The sequence below is a fragment of the Maylandia zebra genome, linkage group LG12 (assembly GCF_041146795.1).
Source record: "Maylandia zebra isolate NMK-2024a linkage group LG12, Mzebra_GT3a, whole genome shotgun sequence".
NCBI lineage: Eukaryota > Metazoa > Chordata > Actinopteri > Cichliformes > Cichlidae > Maylandia > Maylandia zebra.
The window spans coordinates 4296891-4303728 of NC_135178.1; the positions used below are offsets into that span (position 1 = coordinate 4296891).

The 6838-nt window shown below is 41.1% G+C and overlaps 1 long non-coding RNA gene across 1 annotated transcript; it reads left to right on the top strand.

The window, feature by feature from the left end:
- Positions 1–2804: 2804 nt before the first annotated feature.
- LOC143421323 (uncharacterized) lies at positions 2805–3680 on the top strand. Its single transcript, XR_013100945.1, has 3 exons — positions 2805–2965; positions 3279–3427; positions 3509–3680. It is a non-coding gene; the product is annotated as an uncharacterized LOC143421323 (long non-coding RNA).
- Positions 3681–6838: the final 3158 nt, after the last annotated feature.

Sequence of the window (6838 nt, forward strand, 5' to 3'; positions counted from 1 at the left end):
TGTGTTAACACAAAGCCAAGGAGGAAATACATGAGCAATGATGTTGGAGAAGAAAAAGAAGCAATTGTTGCTGCCCATCAATCTGACAAGGGTTATAAGGGCATTTGTAAACAATTTGAAGTCCAAATTCACCTCAAGGTCAGACTATGAAATGCTCAAAGGAAACTGTAAGTACATCTTAGACTCCACAAGCCTTAATTAGCATGTTAAATGCTGAAAGCTGATGACAGCGTAATTAGAAAAGGACTGAACAACCATGGATTGTTTGGAAGGGTTTCCAGGAGAAAGCCTCTTCTCTCTAAAAGAACTTGGCAGCCAAGCTTGAGTTTGCTAAACTGTGCCTGAATAAACTAGAAGGCATCTGGAACGATGTCCTTTGTACAGACAAGACCAAAGTGAGGATGTTTGGCCGTAATGCACAGCACCATATTTGAAGAAAACCAAACACAGCAAATCAGCATGAATATTTCACACCAGCTGTCAAGCATGGTGGTGGACTGGTAATGATTTGGGTTTGCTTTGCAGCTAGAGGACCTGGGCACCTCGCAGTCATTGAGGCCATTTAGTCGAGCCCATAGAATCAAAGCAACATTGTAAAGCGCCAAGTGGGCCAAAATTCCTCCACAACAATGTGAACGACTGGAAACCATTTCTTCAAAGGTGCTTTTCACACACTGCTTCTGTAGTAAAATGACAGTTTGATAAGTTGTATGTTGCTATTTATCGGAGGTTGTGTTTAATCTGAAGATCTGCTTAAGTTGAGATGATTCTAAATATGTCCTGATATGCAAAACCGAACTGAAAGAGGATGTACTTTATTTGTCGCATGACTGTATTTCCCCACAGTCCCCTCCATATAAATAGAGTTCAGTTAACTGCATTAAGAGTGTAAGAGTGTCATTTTTCTGGCTTACATTGTAAACGTGTGTGATGTGCATTTTGTTGCTCAGAGCATTTAAACAATGTGTTCATTGTGTACTGTTTCCAGTATATCATAAATAATTCTAATTAAAATGTTTACTCCATTAAGCTGTGTACCAAATCTTTTGGTACTACAGATCTGCTGAGTCCTTTAGTCCTAGTGGAGAAGTGATTGTGTGAATTTTCCCAGTTCCCAAACTTAGCTACATGATTTTCTAACACAGGCAGTGTGGACACAGCCTGGACTTGTTCAATGCACATTACTCTATTTAGACAACTTTTGTCTGTTCACTGTTATCCCCCCCCCCCCTCAGCTACAGACACTCTGCTATCAGCACCGATCCTCCCTCCACACACCTCCGTCCCAGCGCACTACTGCGTGAATAAGGAGACGGCTGCTAGCCATGCCAGCTGGCTTCCCCTGGCACGGCCCCCTGAACCCACTGTGCCACTCCACCCCACCACCACAGAACTATTTGGTCTTGTTTATTCTTGCACCACACTCCACTGGGTTTTGCTGAAAGCTTTAAAAACTGTTCATAGTGCTTCATCGTAATAGGAACAAACAACTAATTGCAGGAATAATCAGTAACAAATAGACAGAGAGGCTTCCAGGATTTCCCATCTTCAAAGTGATCTATGCACGCTGAAGCATTTACTAATAACATTGAAGTAATGTGTTTTGCTGTTATAGAAGCAAAGATCAATAACATAAAAGCTATGTTGTCGATTGTCATCATAAAATGAGCACTGGAGTCCTAAAACATCTGAACCTTTAAGGCAGCCTTTGTATACTGATTATCATGTACAAAACAAACTTCCTTCCAGCTCCAGGACTGTTCTTGAAGATGATGCAGTATTTTGTTAACGTCACTATCAGCAAAGACACCAATAATTGCATCTGGTATGCATACACATGCCTGCAAGTATGTGTTACCAGTATGTGTTCCTTCTAGTAGTTGCTTGCACTATTTTATATATTAATGCAATAATGCATTTATAGAATGAATTATTCAGACAAAGATCAGATAAAGCAGCAGAAGAGAAAAATTATCAAGGGGTGAGAAGAAAAGAGTCTAATGGCATAGCATCCAGAAAGTATCATGGAGAAAAAAAAAGAGTGATAGTTTGGGTACTTCAACCATATCAGCTGTCAATTGGCCAAAACTTTACAAAGACTTCTGAGGACACAATGTTCTCATTGCTCAGATCAGAGATACTAACAAGACAGCCAGCAGCGAGATCAAAAACCTCGCCAAGCAGTTTGTTTCTTTGTCTCTATGCGTCTTTCTTTAGGTGCAAGGTGCAATTTCCTAATCAACAATAATTACTTTATTCTGTCAATACTGCAACGGGGCGATGGAGATTTCAGACAGTTATGCTGTACAAGCTGATGGGATGAGAGAGTGAAGAGAGCGGGTACGTGCTGGAACAGCTTGTGGATCTTATAATGAGATCTCCAGAGATGAGCAGCACAGTAGCTCCAAGACACAATTAGGCCCAGCGTTCCTCTGCCTTCGAGATAGAACTGTATAGGCAGCACTGAGGTGGTATGTGAGCATGTGGAGCTGTGTGTGTGTAGGAGTGTGTGAACATACTGGCATGATAGTTTAGCAATGCTGTAAATAATGCACCTTTTTTGGGACTTTATTACAGCATTTCCCACACAATGCCCGGTTCAAATTGAAGGCTGAATTGACTGTATCACTGGTCTTTTTCACTTACTATGTTTCATTTCAAACTTGCATTAGTGTTTAATATTCATTTAGTGATACAACACGGAGCTATTTATTTATATAGAATTTGGACAGTCTCAGCTAAGAGAAAATTCTGGCTGGGTTGTAAAACTAACGAAAACTAGATCCTAAAAAAACTCTCTGTGTCATGGTCCGCGGCCCGGCGTCTGAGGTGCTGATGGGATGCCCACTCCCGTGGGCGTGGCCGCTGACTCCACACCTGCATCCCATCCCAGGCGATCACCAGGTGGACCATTTAATCCTGCCCAGCCTGCTGCTCCACGCCAGTCCGTAGTCGTCCTTCAGCGGTAACGTACACCTGCGGGAAAGCCCTTATGTAAATCAGTTGTATATAGCATTCGTATTCTATTTTTATCTTATTGTATATTTTTATTCTATTTTATTCTACTGTATATAGTATATTATTTTATTCTATTCTGTACAGCTGTGTACTGTATTTATTCTTATTGTATTCTAATTTTTGCGTCATAACTTTTGCACTGTCCACTTCCTGCTGTGACAAAACAAATTTCCCACGTGTGGGACTAATAAAGGTTATCTTATCTTATCTTATCTTATCTATCCGTGTGAACTAACACTAACTCTGCCTTGTATACTCAGATCACAGCTCGGCGTGTTTGAGCCACCAGCCTGTCCACCTGCCTGTCCGGAATTTGGATCACAATCAGCCCCAGCCCCCTCGCCCTTTCTGGAGCTTCTCCCCACGGACCCTCACCCCTCCCTCCGGTTCCCTTGGCCCCGCTATCATCGTAAGACGCGTACACTACCTCCCCTCGTATGCTGCCGGTTTACCCGCACCCCAATAATCCTTTTTTCTTTTTCTGTTTCAGCCTCCCACGGTCCCGCTCTCGGCGTTTCCTGCGCGATTCTTCTCCCGGTCCCTCGGTTTCTCTGGTTCCGTGCGTTTTCTCCTTTCTACTCTCCCGGGACACTCTCAGTTATAATAAAGTTTATTTTTTCTCTCGTACCGCTGTGTGTGTGTTCTGCTCCTGGGTCCAGCTTGTGTGTGTTGAACTTCGGTTCTTGACACTCTGGTCAATTTGTTAGGAAAGCAGCAGTCCCCGATGCTCCAACAAACCCAACTGTGTGAAATGCAAACTGCTCGAGGGTTCATCATCTCTCCTGCAAGCCAGTCTGAAGATGTAGGCTTTGCTGTATTCAGTGGAATTTCACTGATCAGACAATAAAAAGTTGTTTGTAACATCACCCATCAAGCACGGTGGTTGAATCTATGACATAATGTTGCTCTTGAGTTAATATTAGAATCATAAAAAGGGCATAAGCTGCATTCATCACACTAAATAATCTATGAACTTTACAAGACCAGGAGAAGTTGCATCAACACTAATAAAACTTAGTTTTTCCTACACAGGTCTCTGGTACCAAAGTCTGATCTGTGCACAGCTCCAGAGTTAAAGCTGGAAAGTCAGAAGCTTCTGGTCAAATAAATTACATGGTATTGATCAGAAGCTCTTCCCTGATTCTAAAGTCAACACAAACTCCTGGCCTCACACATTTACATACCAGACAGCCCAAACTTATTGCTGGTTACAGTTTTTACTAGGAATAAAGACACAACACCAACCAGGAGACACTCGCACAAATGATAAATGTTGAGAAGAATGGCAACTTGTCTTGCAATTTTTAATTTGTGAATCACATGCGTCTGCCCAGTTTCAATAAGCAAAGAATTACTGAGGTATTATTCGCTTTACTGAGACGATGTAGTCGTATTATTTTAAATGTGTGAACAAATAAAAACAGATAAGAACAACATCACAGTGAAATACAAAATGAGCACTTGGAACTGGTGTATTTCAGCTCTGAGGAGTTTCACTTCAAATTTGGAGAAGCACCTGCTAGCTAAAAACAGCTCTACAACACTGGTGGCCAAGTGAGTAGTTGAATGATACCAGTGATATGTCTCAAAAACAGCAGCAGATGCAATTAGCTAAGGTAGAACTGTCACATCGAGGAAAATAACAAGCTTATTGTGTTTTACGCAGCAGAGGAGATGCTGCCAATATGCAACTCCCTAAGCAATGTGCAAGAATCAATACACTGCAAGACGTTTGGTAGACTACACGCCAATAACAACAATAACAATATAACCAGCATGTGCAAGGAACGGCACTCAAATGGCACTAATATTGTTGTGTAATAAGTCACACAGCAACCTTATCCAGCACTTTATGGCAGTAACGGTACACAACCGGCTAAATCAAGTGCTTTATAAATGTTTTCTATCCGCAAGAAATTAATCAGAAATGCAATGTGGGAAGAGGGTGGCTCATTATGTTGCTGTTTTTATTTACAATTCACATTTCAACAAAAAAAATGAATGAATCAAGAGGCCTGGAGGGCAGCCAGTGAAGCCTTCAGCTACAAAAAATAATCACTTCATTTATTTACACTTTGAATTTCTTTCTGTTATGCATCCTATTTTCTAACTTCTCAATACAAAACACTAAACAATGAGCATGACTGTGATATTATCGTTCTATTTTTTTTCTCTAACACAGGTTTATATGAAACAGCTTGCAGAGCCGACTACATTTGCATGCACACACCAAACACCAAACTCCACCCAGTATGTGAGGCCCAAAGGGCTCCTTTATGCTAATAAGCCCCATCAAGGTCAGCCAATCTTTTTTCGCTGGTCCCATATCCCTGAGTTCTCTGCACACTGTAGACAGTGATGACTTTAATGACACTATTTCACAAAACAGCATAGTGACTTGAGGGGGAATGCATTACCCACAGCAACATTTGAGTTTATTTGCTACAATAAGGTTCCCTTAGCTACTGAAGTGTTTTTTCTGCAGCTTCATTCCACCAGACATCATAGACTACTGTGCCAAAAAACATACTGCAAAAAAAAAGGCTCACTGCTTACGATCGGTCCGCCTTAACGAAGCAGTTCATGGAGTAAAGCAACATTAGATCTATCTTAAAATCACAATGCGAGCTTGAGCCCTTCAAAGCCATGGCTTCCCTCAGCCACAAAGTGCCGGAAGTTGAAATAGTGCACAGTCTCAGGATGATTTTAGGTCACATACTGGGTGATAAATTCCTGTCAAGTACTGCTTTTTGTTATGAACTGCACCCTGATCTAGCAGGAGAAGCGCAGCAAAGATGAGGAAACACAATCTAATTTCGGGGTTGTGGATTATTGGGATTGATGTTTGTGTCACTTCCATAAAAATGTTAGCAAAAGCACCTGGTGTGAGCCAGGGTGGGTTCAGTGATGCTTCTGTGGTTTCCCCGAGTAATGCACACATGAATAGATCGAGTTCAAAGGCTTTGCAAAGCTTCCTGAGTGCCTCCCAATGTGACTTTGATATAATTCCCTAAAGCAGAACAGAGTGAATGCCACCATGTCCTTTTAACTATAGTAGTCTTTGTCATTCAGTGTAGAAGCATGATAGACATTATGCAGGCAGCCATGTCCTCTATAAATATTAGAGACCTGCTGGTTGATAAATTCCTGCTGTTTCCTGCTGCTGCTTTATGTGGCTCGTTGCCAAATATCACAAAACTAACTTCTAATTTGGCCCAGTGGATCTCCTCCAGCTAATTTTATGCTACCTGTGTTATTTCTACACCTCAAGGACACTAACTTCCACATGGATAAGACTTCAAATCAGCAGGACTTTTCTCTTTGCATGGAGGATCTGTTGATCCGCTGTACTGAGAAGGACAAGAGGGGATATGACATCGTATTCCTCTAAGTCAAAACAAGTCACAGTGGCCAGCTTGAGCGTCTTTTTGGCTTCATGCAGTTTTAGAGCCAGCAAAGTTGTGTTACAGTGTTTGATTTTAATAAATTAGGAAAAGGAAGAGTGCAGAGTCAATTTTAACCCCAGTACAGGTTAAAGTAATAACTCATTTTACAATAAACTGGATCTCTCATGTATTGTACAATAAAAAATTCTAGTGTTCAGAAACCTTTCGTACTTAGTAAGACTGAGGTTATCAAGATTGATTAAGCCTTGTTCGGTTTGCTGATAATTTACATCTAGAAATCCACTAATTTGTACTTTTCACCTTTTGGAAGCTGATTACAGGTTTTGAGTTGCATTTAGACAAATCAAGCAGATTTAATCACACTAATCAGCAACGTAGATGATTTTTATTAAACGGATGGCTTCTCTTGTTTT